The sequence below is a fragment of the Panthera leo genome, chromosome D2, assembly GCF_018350215.1.
Source record: "Panthera leo isolate Ple1 chromosome D2, P.leo_Ple1_pat1.1, whole genome shotgun sequence".
Lineage (NCBI taxonomy): Eukaryota > Metazoa > Chordata > Mammalia > Carnivora > Felidae > Panthera > Panthera leo.
In genome coordinates this window covers 19,591,195-19,607,647 of record NC_056689.1, presented here as the reverse complement: position 1 = coordinate 19,607,647, position 16,453 = coordinate 19,591,195, and positions in this window count along the sequence as shown.

The following is a 16,453-nucleotide window of genomic DNA, read 5'->3' as shown; positions in this document are numbered from 1 at the left end:
ATAGATGGTAAGCTCTTGAAGACAAGATCAAGTCTTATTCTTCTTCCTATCACTTATCAGTTGTAGTACTTAGTGTAGTATATTAAGCATGACAGATGGGTAAGAGGGAGGAAGGGAGGAAGAGCAAGAAAGAAAATGTAAAAAGATTTGTATCTGCACAAATTACTTATATGCAAATTTGGCCTCGTAGAAAGTAGCAACTACCTGTTAGAAAATAGCAGCTGCCAATAGAAGGGACAGTTATGTGTGGAGATAGGAACCATGTAAAATTTTGGAAAATATATATGAAAATAATGATCATGGTTTATTGATACTTGGTAAAGTTGAAGATAGCAACAATAAATAGCAGCAGCAATAAATAGCAGCAGAGACCAAGATAATTCCCTACTGAATAATGGAGTTAGATACAGTGATATCACTCAAAGAAAAAATATTCCTAAAAGAAAGCAGTTTTGCTTTTGTAATTATAATGAATAAATAAACTCACTAAAATAAGAGCAATCACCTGATAGGTTTAGCACAAGGAATAGATGCATTCTGAACTCATAAGTAAATGTAGAAATAAGAAATAAGATTATACTGTAAACACCACATGTAAAGACAATTTACTCAATTAAATAGCCCTGCATAGGTATTGGAAGTAGCACAATAAGAATAAGACATTGTTCCTGTCCCAAGGAGGTTCACTCTGATTAGGAAAACAAAGCAACAACACATGAAAATTATAAAAGTATAACAATTTAATGCAGCAAGAGGGAAAAAGCTTATCTTTTCTATAAATCAAGATTTTAATTAGTTACAGTAGAAAACTGTGTATGTAAGTTTTTCCTTCAAAAAATTTTCATTTGGGGCGCCTGGGTGGCTCAGTCCGTTGAACATCCAACTTCAGCTCAGGCTGTGATCTCACAGTTCTTGGGTTTGAGCCCCACATGGGGCTCTGTGCTGGCAGGTCAGAGTCTGGAGCCTGCTTCAGATTCTGTGTCTTCTCCTTTCTCTGCCCCTCCCTCACTCACACTCTCTGTCTTAAAAATAAATAAACATTGAAAAAAAAATTTTTTAATACATTTTCATTTACTTAGTGTCTATTATGACCACACTTGAGTTTGCCTTAAAATAGTATACAAAAGGATAGAAGGGAGAGAAAAATTAGAAAGAAAGATCTATTGCATATTAACAGTTCCCAGATATCCAAATTGGTTTATAAATTATTTCTCAAGTAGAGCAAAGTGTAGATGCAGCCTTAATTATTAACAGCATATCAAAGTTATTTTTAGCCATTGCTGTGGCAGCATTATGCAAAATAAATATAGCTTTTCTATTTTAAAGTTGATTCTATGAGTCAGCAGGAGGTAGGACAAGTAAAACAGGATAGCTATAATTTTATGCAAATTATAAAATTCAAATTCATATTGCTGGATATTCCTGAAAGCTGACATAAAGAGTGGAAGAAATCCAGAATGATTATATTGATGGAATAATGCTATTAATAAACAGGATAACTTAGAGTATTTGCCCTCACATTATTATAAAACACCTGATCGATTCAAATTATAATTTATTGCTCAAATATGTGCCAAATGTTTTTTAAGTTTTTATTTTAACTCCAGTTAGTAAACATACAGTATTATATTAGCTTCAAGTGTACAATATAGCAATTGAACACTTCCATACAACATCCTGTGCTTATCACAGCAAGTGCACTCCTAGGACGCGTGGGTGACTTGGTTGGTTGAGCACCTGACTCTTGATTTCTGCTCAGGTCATGATCCCAGGGTCATGGGATTGAGCCTCGTGTCAGGCTCTCTACCTGCTTAATATTCTCTCCCTTTCTCCTCTGCCCCTCTCCCCTGCTCACACTCACTCACTCTTTAACATAAACTAAATAAATAAATAAAATAAAATCACAACAAGAGCACTCCTTAATCCCCATCACTTATTTAACCCAACCCCCCACTCACCTCCCCTCTGGTATGTGCCAAACATTTTAATACATTATCTCTAATCATTCAAAATCCTACAAGTTGGAATTCTTTGTATTATACAGACATGAAAACTGGTATTCAGAGAGAGAGAGATAGGAAGGATTCTTGTTCTTGTTGCATCTTATTAAAAATTTCCACCTATGAATCCATAGTTTGCAACTTTGAAATTATATTTTATTGTATGTAAGGACAATATAAGCTAGTGAGTCATCAAGTTACAGTAGTTTATTTTTTCAATACTCATATACTGTTCTTTTCTATCCCTTAAAGGCTTTCTTGACTTCTTTAATTAATGAGTAGACTGTTAAAATAACATCTTGCAGTCTGTGGGTTCGAGCCCTGAGTTAGGCTCTGTGCTGACAGTTCAGAGCCTGGAGCCCGCTTCAGATTCTGTGTCTCCCTCTCTCTTTCCCCCTACCCCACTCATGCTTGTCTCTCTCCATCTCTCAAAAGCGAGTAAACATTAAAAATAATAATAACATCTTAAGCTCCTTTATTCACTCATTCATTCAAAAACATTTAGGCTTGAACTTTTTTTGACTATGCACATACATCCACATGTGTGTGAATGCATTAAAAAGTATGCAAAATAATACACACAAAATTTGGCTTACTGGTGATTATACCTGAGTATTGCATGAGTGTGTAGATGGTACTCACTTTTTACTGTATATAAATCTGTATTGATTTACATTTTTTCCCAAAATATAACAGTAATATTAATCTTTTATAATATTTTTTTTAAATACTGCAATAACTTCTAAAAATACAAAGATGACTAAGGCATTATCCATCTGTTTAAATCTCCCTGGGGGAGGAGGGGATGGCTTCATAAAGCAGGTGACACTTGAACTGTTTTTTCCAAGTCGGGAAGGGTGGAGGTGCATTTCAGAAAAAGGAAACAGTAATTTTCAAGTCACAGATATACATGAGAGCATGGTGTACTTTAAAAATCTGTACGTATGTAGAAAGGAGTTATATGACACAAATCCAAAAGGTTGTGAAGGTCTGTGTGTAATATGCTAAGGAGTTTGTTAGCAAAAGATAAACAACTTTTTAGGTAGGTTAAACTTGTTTTTAGATAAATATCTTTGGTAGGAGCACAGAAGGTGATGGGAATGAGGAAACTTTAAAAAAGAGGAGTGAGGAGATTATTGCTATAATCCAGGAAAGAGATTGAAATTCTGAACTAGCATGCTGCTACGACTCAAAATCCAAAGGCATTTCTCAGTACAACCAGCAAGCCAAGAATGACTTTGAGGATTCTGGTATGACAGACTGTTCCAATTTAAATCCTATACTGTGGTAAATAAATATCCCTAAACAAATGCTCTTATTACATAAGTTTTCTGGCTAAAAACTTACACTGACTTTTTATAGGCTATCAAATTAAGGTTTCACATCCAGTAGATCTGCCTTCTCTGCCTAATCTTTTCTCTCATTAATTGCACACAGACCTCCAAGGCCACTATTTATTTCTCTTATTTCTACTTCTACTTTATTATCTTTGCTTGGTTTCACTTATCTTAATTAATGCCTTCCCCATTTAAATATGCCATTAAAAATTCCAAGTATCTTCTGTTGCCTAATTTATTTATTTATTCAATTAATAATTGAAATCTTGTGTGCTAGATATTGTGCTAAGTGCCAGGGAGTAAAAAGTGGAAAGCACAAAGTATTTCACAGTTAATGATACTGATAATATAGCATGGTAAGGGCAATTATAAAGAGACACACTGGGGGTGGAGTGATGTCAGCATTATGGCTGAATAAGACATCCCTCATCTGTGTCCCCAACAATTTGACATTCATCCATGAATACAAGTGCCTAGGTGGGAGCTGTGGAATCTAGCACTATTTGCCAAGGGATTTGGGAGGAGTTCCACCCACCTGTGTGATGGGTAATAGGCATATTGACCTTAGTGTCAGCTGTGGACACTGCAGTGGCCTGTGAACCACTCCAGCCCCTCTAAGCCACAGTCTAGGAGTCCCTGAAAAACACTGCCTTAGACAATCAAGGCCAAAAGAGCCATGGTAGAAGTCCAGGTTTCCAGAAAAAAACTTCCAGCAAAAAAGCAAACAAACAAAAAAAAAGTTTTGACACATTGGAAAAGGTAAGAGGAACAGAGTCATCACCTCTTTCTTAAGACAGCACAGCATAAGGCCAAGAGAAATCTGAGCCCACACTTTCTCCAACAAGGGAAAGTGACAGTATGTGAGTGAGCAATCCACTTCCCCAGCTGTGTAGAACACTGGTAAAGGAGCTCATTTTCCTCTCAGCCCATGCAGAACACTGAATCATAAACTTCAGGACTGGGGAGTAGGAAGAGGCTGAGGGAGTGTCAGATAGGATTCTCAGAGGGCATTAAAGGAATGTGACTATTACCAATGGTGTTGTGGACTCCATCAAGAAACCAGCCCATCAGCTATTGGGGATGCCTCACCCATGGATCCTCCCAACTGCCATGGGCACCCCCCAGCCCTCGTTGCAACACACACACACACACACACACACACACACACACACACACTACACACACAAATTTATACCCTGTGTCCAACTTCCTGTGTGCACTTCTGATGACAGCAGTAAGAGCAAACTTTGACATATGGCTAGTGAGCACTCATGGAGAACCACGTGGAATCTACAGGCCAAAGAGAGACCACAAACTTGAGCTTTAACGCCACCTTTGGGAAAACAAAACAGAAGCTATCAAGCACTCAACCTGGTGCATTACAGAATCAAGATAAGGCATATAAGTTTAAGAATTCTGCCACAAGAGGGAGCAAGAAGCACGGAACAGGTATATCCATAGAAGATCTAAGAAAGCCTCAGAATCCCTAGCAGGGCTGATGGAAGTTATTTCTCTCCTGAAGGTAGTAAAGACTAGAGGAGGTACTATGTCAGATGTGAAGGTGGCAATGCAAAACTTTGAGGAACATAAAAAAAATCAAGGAAAACAATGCCACCAAGGATCACAATAATCATCCAGGAACTGATGATCCCCAAAACATAGAGATCTGCAATTTACCTGGTAAAGAATTCAAATAGCTATTTTAAGGAAACTGAATGAGCTACAAAAAAAGGCGGGTGGCACCTGGGTGGTTCAGTCAGTTAAGTGTCCGACTCTTGATTTCAGCTCAGGTCCCGATCTCGTGGTCGTGAGAACATGCCCCAAGTTGGGCTCCATGATGGGCATGGAGCCTACTTAAGATTCTCTCTCTCTCTCTCTCTCTCTCTCTCTCTCTCTCTCTCCCCCCCCCACCCGCCTCTCCCTCTCTCTCTCTCTCCCCCCCCCCCGCAAAACACACACGCACACACAAAGACAATTCAACAAAATCAGAAAACAATACATGAAAAAAATGAGCAGTTTAACAAAGAGATAAAAATCATAAAAGACTAAAACAAATTCTGGAACTGAAGAATTCAATGAATGAAATGCAAAATGCTATGGAGAGCATCAACATCACAATGAACAAACAGAAGAAAGAACCTGTGAGTCAGAAGACAAGAACTTTGATGTTATTTAGATGGAGAACAACAACAACCACAATAAAAACAATGGAAAAGAATGAAGAAAGTCTACATAATCTATGGGATATCATACGAAGAAACATTCTGAAAATTATCGAAGTTCCAAAAGGAGAAGAGAAGGAGAAGGGGAAGAAAGCTTAAAGAAATAATTGCTGAGAAATTTCTAAATCTGGGGATATTTGGATTTCCAAGTTCATGAAGCTCATAGATCACCAAAGACCTTGAGGTCTTTCATCCATTTTGAATTTATTTTTGTGTATGGTGTAAAAAAGTGGTCTAGTTTCATTCTTTTACATGTCGTCATCCAGTTTTACCAACACCATTTGTTGAAGAGACTGTCTTTTGTCCATGGATAATCTTTCCTGCTTTGTTGAAGATGAGTTGGCCATAAAGTTATGGGTTCATTTTTGGGTTTTCTATTCTGTTCCATTGACCTATGTGTCTGTTTATGTGCCAATACCATACTTCCTTGATCACTACAGCTTTGTAATATAACTTGAAGTCCAAAATTGTGAAGCCTCCAGCTTTTTTTTTTTTTTTCAAGATTGCTTTGGCTATTTGGGATCTTTTGTGGTTCCATATAAATTTTGGGATTGTTTGTTCTAACTCTGAGAAAAATGCTGGTGGTATTTTGATAGGGATTGCATTAGATGTATAGATTGCTTTGGAAAGTATAGGCATTTTAACAATATTTGTTCTTCCAATCCATGAGCATAGAATATTTTCCCATTTCTTTTTTGTGTCATTTCCAATTCCTTTTATCAGTATTTTATAGTTTTCAGCATACAGATCTTTTATCTCTTTGGCTAGGTTTATTCCGAAGTATCTTAAGGTTTTTGGTCCAGTTGTAAGTGGGAATTATTTCTTGATTTCTCCTGCTGCTCGCTATTGGTGTATAGAAATGCAACTGATTTCTGGATATGGAATGTGTCCTGTGACTTTAGTGAATTCGTTTATCAGTTCTAGCAATTATTTTGTGAAGTCTTTTGGATTTTCTGCAAATGTCATCTGCAAATAGTAAAAGTTTGACTTCTTCCTTGCTGATTTGGATGACTTTTCTTTGTGTTGTTTGATTGCTGAGGCTAAGACTTCCAGTACTGTGTTAAATAAAGAGTGGGCATCCCTGTGTTGTTCCTGACAATAGAGGAAGAGCTCTGTTTTTCCCCACCGAGGATGGGTTTTTCATATGTGACCTTTATTATGTTGAGGTATGTTCCCTTTTTCTCTACTTTTTTGAGGATTTCTGTCATGAATGGATGTTGTACTTTGCCAAATAATTCTGCATCCATTGAGAGGATCATATGGTTCTTTTCTTTTCTTAATGTGGTATATCACATTGATTGATTTGTGAATATTGAACCACCCTCGCAAACCAGGAATAAATCCCACTTGATCATGGTGAATGATTATTTTAATGTACTATTGGATTGATTTGCTAGTATTTTGTTTACAATTTTTGCATCTGTGTTCATCAGGGATATTGGCCTGTAATTCTCTTTGTTTTAGTGGGGTCTCTGTCTGATTTTGGACTCAGTATAATGTTGGCCTCTAGAATGACTTTGGAAGTTTTTCTTCCATGTCTTCTTTCTGGAATAGTTTGAAAGAATAGGTATTGACTCCTATCTATCTATTATCTATCTATCTATCTATCTATCTATCTATCTATCTATCTATCATCTAGCTAGCTAGCTATAATTAATTTTATTTATTTTTAAAGATCTTATTTTTAAGTAATCTCTACACCCAACATGGGGCTCAAACTCATAACCTCAAATTCAAGAGTCGCACGCTCCACTGACTGAGCCAGATACATGCCCCAGTATTGACTCTTCTTCAAATGTTTGGAAGAATTCCCCTGTGAAGCCATCTGGTCCTGGACTTTTGTTTGTTGGAGATTTTTGATTACTGATTCAATTTCTTTGCTAGTTATTGATCTGTTCATATTTTCTATCTCTTCCTGTTTCATTTTTTGTAATTTATATGTTTCTAGGAATTTATCCATTTCTTCTACATTGCCCAATATGTTGACATATAATTTTTCATAATTTTCTCTTATAATTGTTCAGATCTCTGTGGTGTTGGTTGTTGTTTCTCCTCTCTCATTTGTGATCTTTTCTTTTTGATAAGTCTGGCTAGGAGGTTATCAATTTTATTTCTTCAAAGAATCAGCTCCTGGTTTCATTGATCTGTTCTGTTGTTTTTTTTTTTTTAAGTAGTTTCGTTATCATTTATTTCTGCTCTAATCTTTATTATTTCCCTTATTCTGCTGGTTTTAGGCTTCATTTGGTGCTTTTTTTCTAACTTCTTTAGTTGTAAGTTTAGGTTGTTTGAGATTTTTCTTGCTTATTGATGTAGGACTGTATTGCTATATGCTTCCCTCTTATGACCCCCTTGCTGCAACCCTTAGGACCATCGTGTTTTCGTTTTCATTTGTGTCCATGTATTTTTTTTTATTTATTCTTTAATTTCCTAGTTGAACCATTCATTCTTTAGTAGCATGTTGTTTAAGCTCCATGTATATGTGGTCTTTCCAATTTTTTTTATGGTTGACTTCAATTTTCATAACATTGTGGTCAGAAAATATGCATGGTATGATCTCCATCTTTTTGTCCTTGTTGAAGTCTGATTTTTGACTTAGTATGTGATCTATTCTGGAGGACATCCCATGTGCACTTGAAAAGAATGTATATTATGCTGTTTTAGGATGAATTGTTCTGAATATATCTGTTAAGTCCATCTGGTTGAGTGTCTCATTCAAAACCCTGTTTCCTTGTTGATTTTCTGTTTACATCATGTATCATTGTTGTAAGATGGCTATTGAAGTCTCCTATTATTGTATTATTATCTATGAGTTGCTTTATGTTTGTTACTAATTATTTAACATATTTGGATGCTCTCAAGTTGGTAGCATAAATATTTACAATTGTTAGAATCTTATTGTATAGTCCCCTTTATTATGATATAGTGCGCTTCTTCATCTCTTATTATATAGTCTTTGTTTTAAAATCTAGTTTGTCTGATATAAGTATTACTACTCTGGCTTTCTTTTGACATCCACTTGAATGGTAAAAATGGTAAGTGTTTCTCTATGCCCTCACTTTCAATCTGCAGGTGTCTTTAGGTCTAAAATGAGTCTCTTGTAGGCAGTATATAGATGGGTCTTGTTTTCTCTCCAATATGATACCCTTGTCTTTTAATTTGAACATTTAGTCCATTTACATTGAGTAATTATTGGTAGATGTGTATTTAGTGCCATTTTATTACTTGTTGTTTTGTTGTTTCTGGAGATTTTCTTTGTTCTTTTCTAGTCTTTGTCACTTTTGGTCTTTCCTTCCCATTCAATTAGTCCGCTTTAATATTTCTTGTAGGGCTGGTTTAGTGGTCAAGAACTCCTTTAGTTTTTGTTTTTCTGGGAAACTATCTCTCCTTCTATTCTGAATAATAGACTTCCTGGATCGAGTATTCTTGGCTATAGATTTCCCCCATTCATCATGTTGGATATATCATGCCACTCACTTCTGGCTTTCCTAGTTTCTATGGAGAGATCTGCACCTAGCCTTATGGGTCCTTCCTTGTAAGTTAGGGACTTCTTTTGTCTTGCTGCTTTAGGATCTTTTCTTTATCACTATATTTTGAAAATTTAAGTATGATATGTCTTGGTGTTGGCCTGCTTTTGTTGATCATGATGGGAGTTCTCTGTGCATCCTGGATTTGGATATCTGTTTCCTTCCCCAGATTAGGGAAGTTTTCTGCTATTATTTTTTCAAATAAACCTTCTGCCCCCCTTTTCTGTCTTGTTCTGGGACTCCTATGATACAAATGTTATTATACTTGATGGAGTCAGAGTTCCCTTACTCTACTCTTGTGATCCATCATTCTTCTTTCTCTCTTTTGTTCAGCTTTATTATTTTTCATAATTCTATCTTCTATATTACTTATTCATTCCTCCACTTCTTCCATGCTTTTATTTATTATGTCCATCTGTTTTGAATCTCAGCTATTGCATTTTTCTTTTCTGTTTTAATTCTATCTCTGCAGTAAGGGTCTCTCTGATGTTTTCCATGCTTTTCTCAAGCCCAGCAAGTATTCTTATGATTGTTGCTTTAAATTCTCCATCAGGCATATTACTTATATCTGTTTCACTTAGATCCTTGGCCCTGACCTTTTCTTGTTCTTTCTTTTGGGATGAATTCCTCCATTGTGGCATTTTGTGTTTCTTGCTCCTGAGAGTGATGTCTTTATAAAGAAGGGGTCATATAGTGTCCAGGGCCTGGTGCTTCAGAGAATGTCTGATGTGTGCTGTGTGCACTCTGCTGATGTGTTTTGGCAGCCTGTCCCTCAGGTCAGTCATATGCAGAGGTTCTCCTTGCCGGGAGTGGGTATTTTTGGACCTTGGCCAGAGTATGATGAGTTTTAACTAGGGGTACTATGGTCTCCTTGTTAAATGAGACCTGATGCTACTTCCACTAGAACTGAAGCCTTGTAGAACTCTATGGTTGGTAGGCAAGGTGTATGCATGGTTTGTTCTATTCTTCTGGAGAAGGAGCCTGCTGCTCTAGTCCCTAGGCACACTTGCCTGAAAAAAGCAGTATCAACAGAGCACAGCAGGGCAGGACTTGCTGTAAGCCAGTTATGCAACCAGTGTTGGTGTTGTGCTGTTTATTGAAGTTGGTTGATGCTGAGGGGTGGGGAAGGGAAATGGCACCAGCCAGCTGCTTTGTCCCCTAGAGGGGAGCCCATGCTTCTTGCTCTCAGGGAAGCACTCCCAGAAGAGTGAATAATTTCCCCTCCTGCATCCCAGGCATTTTTCAGATCATTGTTTTCATGCTGTCTGTCTCTGGGTTGCTTGCCCACCTGAAGCGGAACAGTGCATTTTGGGCTCTATCCCAGCCAAGCCTGGTGACTTTATAACTCCAAACTTTAGGGTCCTTGAATGGCAGGGATACTTGCACTAGTCTTCTGGGTGTGGGTCTCACCATGCTGCAACTGATGCAGGTTTGACCAACAAGGGCAGTGGCACTCAAGTTCAGGGGTATGGGATTTGGAACAAAGCAGACTAAACAGCCAGTATCTGGGTTAGTGGTCCTCAGCAGGTCTCTGCACCTATTCTGAGGGGCAGGGGAGGGAAATGATGCCCCCCTCATTCTTTGGTCACAGGAGAGGCTTCTCTGTGAATGCTACCTCTCACAGATGCACTCCAAGCAGAGCAAACATTCTCTTCCCGCGCACCTTAGATCTTCAGATCATGCCCTCTGCCCCGAGGTTGCTTGCATGCCTTCTCTCCTGGAGCAGGGCAACACCTTCAGTGATCTATCCCAGCCAAACCTGCTGACGTCTGAAACTCCAGTCTTTGACCCCACTGGTTGCAAAAACTCATGAAAATATCAGTGCCTCTCGTTTTCCCAGCCACTGGCTTTGGGGAGGTGTTCTCCTTATGCATATCCCTGTGCACTCCATTCTGTCTTGCCTTTCTCCTCGACCAGGGCTCCCCCCCCCCCGCCCCCCGCAGCACTTAGAATTTGTTTCTTCTCCCACTTCCTTCCTGTGGCTGACCTCTTCTCTCTGTCTAGTTGTGCAGTTTGTTCTGTCAGTCCTCAGGTCAATCTTGGATATTCAGCATTATTTGATAGTTATCTAGCTGTGTTTGAGATGAGCCAAGCCTAGGGTCCTCCTCCTATGCCGCCATCTAGCTCCCACCAGAAGTCAGCGGTTTTAGAAGAGGATAATGCATCTCAAAGGGGGGTTAGTCCAGAAATGTAGAGATAACTTAACATTTGAACATCAGTTAATGTAATTCATACTACATTGAGAAAAGGGATAAAAAGCACAATAATAATCTTGATTGATGTAGAAAAAGTACTCAATAAAACTTAACATGTAACTCAACAGTGGTAAAAATGATCCATAAATTAGGAATAGATGGTAATTTAGTAATAAACAGACACCATACTTAATACTGAAAAGATGAAAGCATTCCCTCAGAAATCAAGAAAGGATGCTTGCTGTCATCATTTTTATTCAGCATGATACTGGAGGTCATAGCTAATGCAACAAGGAAAGAAAAGGAAATAAGAGACATATATATATATTAGAAATGAGGAAGTTATCACTATTGACAGGTTACATAAATATAATTGCAGAAAACCTTAAAATTGTACAAACCATTAAAAAGGAATTTAACAAGGTTGCCAGATACAAGGAAAATATTATAAATTGATCTCTATACAGTAAGAACATAGAAAATGAGAAACATTTTAATACATTTTAAAAATCAGATACTAGGAATAAATCCAGTGAAAAATATGCAAGACCTCTACGCATAAAACTATAAAACATTCAACCATTAAACATGAATATATATTCATGGAATGGAGGAATTCATAAGATGTGGTAGTGACCCCAGATTTTCTCATGGAAAGGTGGGAGTCTATGTCACCTTCCCTTTGAGAGGGCTTATAACTGCTTCCACCAATGAAGTACAGCAGAAGTGACACTGTAACGTCAAAGGTTAGATCATAAAAGGTCATGCAGCTTTCTCCTTGTTCTCTTGGAACACTGCTCCCCAGATGCTCCCTCTTAGAGCTGAGCTGCCATATTGTGAGAAGCTTAAGTCACATAGAAAGTCTTTTAATAAGTGCTCTAGTAGACAATACTTGTCCAGATGCCAACATCTGAGTGAATAAACCTCCTGATGGTTTAAGCCTCCAGTCCCTAGTTGCTCCCAACTGAGGCCTAAGTATCATGGAATAGATAAGCCATCCCTACTGTGCCCCATCCCAAATCCTTATCAACAGAATCCATGAGCATAATAAAAAAGGTTTTTCCTTTACACTACTTAATTTGGGGTTATTTGTCATTCAACAATAAATAACCAGAACAAAAGATGTCTTTACTAAAACCTCTCTATAGATTCAATACAATCCCAATTAAAATCTCAGCAGAAGTGGAAAAGCTGACCCTGAGATGCATTTGGAATCACAAGGGACGTGAAGAGTCAAACTATCACAAAAGAACAAATTTGGAAGACCCATAATTCCTGATTTCAGAAGTTACTACAAAGCTACAGTAATCAATATAGTATGGTACTAACATAAAGCATGTAGATCTGTAGAATATAGAGTCCAGAAATAAACCTGTGTCTAGTTGATTTTCAACAAGAGTACCATGACCATTCAAAGGGAAAGAAAAGTCTTTTCAACAAACGGTGCAGGCCTGATCTTTAGAAGGGCTTGCTTACAAGATTGACCCTCAGCAGGCATCTAGAACTTGGTTTTGAAATTTTCTTTATGTGCAAAGGTTGTATAGGCTGTGCTAGCCTGATAAGACTGTTTAAAAACAATATGATTTATGGTGAATACTTGCTTTTCTTTTGGGAGATTAGGATTTTGGAGGGCAAAATGTGCCTATATGATTTAGTCTCCAATAAAAACTCTGGACTTTGAATTTTAAACAGGTTTCCCTAGGGAGAAACAGTGTGCCCAGGTTAATGCATTGTTGGAGGGAGTGCACTCAATGTGGCCCCTTCAAGGACAGCATAGGAAGCCTGCACATGGATTCCTCTAGACTCTAGTCTTTTCCTCTTTCTGATCCAGCTGTGTATCTTCACTGTGTCACTATAATAAATTTTAGCTAGGAGTATGACCACATGCTTAGTCTTATGAATTACATTGACACGTTGAATGTGTGGGTGCTCACGGGACTGCTAAAACGAGTGGGTCAGAAGTGCTAACACAAGTGGTGTCACAACTGTTTCTCATAATATGTATATTAAGAATTTACAATACTGTATTTCATACACAACTCATCGTGATCCTTTGCAGTAAAGAGATCGTCACACAAATAAATTATATGGGGAAAGCATAACTCAGAATAATAAAGGCAACTTCCTCCTGAGGTAAAAAAGGCACATCCCTTCCTCTACAAGTAGAACCTAATAGAGTGCTAAAGTAAGTTTTTAAAGAAATATATCTTATTGTATAAAAATGCCTCCAAATGCTAATAGTTTTAGGTGAATATTCCCTCCTTCTATTAGTTCAATTCATTTATAATTTAAAACTACATTCTTATATATAACAGGATAATGGCAGCAGAAATTTAAATGTAATACAATACAACTAAGTGGTTTAATACTCAGGTTGTCCTGAAGATACTTTTACACTAGATTATTTCTACAACCAAAAACATCAGCTGTCCACAAATTTTTAATTATCACTACTACTGAAAAAACTTCTGGTGAAAGCACATCAATTGTGTAGGAAGTTTGCCAACATCACTCAACGAGCACACACACACACACACGACTAGTTATCTATACATAGCAATTTTTACAAGTGAAATCAGATGAATCGTCTCTCATCTGTGCAACTATTAGAACTATTAGAGAAGCACTATTAAAAAAATGAGAACGGGGCACCTGGGTGGCTCAATCGGTTGAGCAACTGATTTCTGCTCAGGTTATGACCTCACGGTTCGTGGGTTCGAGCCCCGCATCAGGCTGTGCTGACAGCTCAAAGCCTGGAGCCTGCTTTGGATTCTGTGTCTCATTCTCTCTCTGTTCCTCCCCTGCTCGTTCTCTGTCTCTCAAAAATAGATAAACATTAAAAAAAAAAAATGAGAACTTTAGGGGTGTTTGGTGGCTCAGTCGGTTAAGTGTCAGACTTCAGCTCAGGTCATGATCTCCCGGCTTGTGAGTTCGAGCCCGTGTTGGGTCTATTCTGAGGGCTCAGAGCCTGGAGCCTGCTTGGATTCTGTCTCCCTCTCTCTGCCCCTCCCCCACTCACATTCTGTCTCTCTCAAATTAAATAAACGTAATAAAAAAAAATTTTTTTTAAATGAGAACTTTCACAAATGACCTGCATTATCCTTTAGGGCTAATGAATTGCATTTAAGCCTCTGTTTTAAGCAAACATTTTTTGAAAATCCTACTTTGATAGAGTAGGATACTCTACTCTATCAAACCAACAATCTCTTTCATGACCAACAATCTCTTTTAATCTAAGAGGAAAATTAATATCCCAATCTTTCCATCTTAAAAATACAGAACTGTGAGAGCAGGATCCTGCATAACATCAATGACTGAATCATATACAAAGATAAACAGATCACTGTGATAAAGTAATAAAAGAAATGAAAAACTACGTGACATTTTTTTCAAGTTTTTTAAAAAGTTACTCTTTTGAATATTAACTTTCAGGGTTCCTCTTGTTTCTGTGTTTCTTTCTCACCTGATACCTTATGATTCTTTGCAATTTATAAGTAGTTGATCTACAAAGTAAATTTTTCACCTTCCTTAAATAGTTTAAGGATGGGGGGCAAGGGGATAACTTAAAGCAAAAATGAATAATCATATATGGTTTACATAGGTAGGTATAAAGCCTGTACCACAGGAACCACATGCTTTTGAGTTAGTTGGGGGATGCAAGTCAGGTTACCCTTACAACTTGTATTACTGATTTACTATATGTGGCAGTTACAAGTGTCCAGAATCCAATTTGAATATGGTTTCCAACTGTCTTGGACCACCCAAGACTTCAAAAGGTTAAAATCCTAAATCTCCAAAGACTATTCATTTTCTTCACTCCAAAGCAGTCCCTAAATTAATGATTAATCCATGGAGGAAGTTCCCTGCTTTGAACTTGCAGTTGTACAAGGTAATTGATGCACTCTTTGTCAGCATTAAGCAAAAACAACATAACCAAAATGGTGACCTGGCTAATCATTATGCCACTGTTGAACTCTTAAGGTTTTTATTTAAGTATGGTAACTTGTGTTCACTCTTCCAGAATCTGGTCGTATAATTCAGATGTAAGCAAAGGCAAACAAGAGTTAGACAACTTTCAAAAACTTTAATAAAGGAAAAAAAAAAGCCACTTCCAAAAATAAATGCCACACAAATCAAAGTTTTAAAAAAGTGGAAGATATTCAAGAAACAAAATCCTTTACTATCAAAATACACTAAATACTGAAATCTAATGATGTTGAGTGTTCAAATTCTGGGTGAATGTAGCTTATAATCATATAGGTAGTAAAGCAGTGTTTTTCATGATATGTCTGTTTCAAGACATTACTTAATAGTACTTTTTAAGCCTCTATTTTCTTAAACATCCACTTCACAATTCATTTAATTATTTTTACATTCATTTATAAAAACACATTTTCTAACAACAGGTTATTTTGTACTTTAATAATAATGATCCATGATAAAATACTTAAGTGATTTAAATGCTTTGCTAATGACTACATCAATCACAGATTCTTGTACACTTACACAGCTACTGCAATAATCCAAAGAGCTACAACTCTTCTTAAAAATGACACCCACTCAAGTTTGGTAAGCATGCTAAATAATTAGAAATGTATTTTTTTCAAGTTAAAACATTAAACTTTCTAGCTTTCTTTAAAATCTGCAAAGATAACCTGTTTATTTAAATCACTTTTTAACTGGAAATTTATAAAAACAGAGGAAAGCATCATTTTAGAATTTTCTTTATAACATCTTTAGTAAAAACTGGATGTCCTCTTTCAAACTGTGATGACACCAAATGATAAAAATCCTAGCTTTTAAAATGTTAAGAAATACAATGTCCATTTCATCTAGAGGGGCATTTTAATGAATTAAACTAATGTATTTTTCAGGTCTATGCTTTCTTCAATGTGGGTGACACTGCCTTATACTCATCACAGTACTTTAGTAAATAATCCATTTAAAATGTGATCCAAGACAAACCTCAGCATATTCTAAATTCTCTTCTATAACAAGGGACCAATGTATATCATCCTCTAGACTTTTAATACAGTAAACAGATACAAACCTAAAGAAACAGAATTTTTAGAATCAATGGCAATTAATGCTAAATACAACAGACCTCATTTCCACAATTTGGAATTAATTTTCATGCAAAATTTTATAGTTTTTATCCTTACTTATAGATAATTT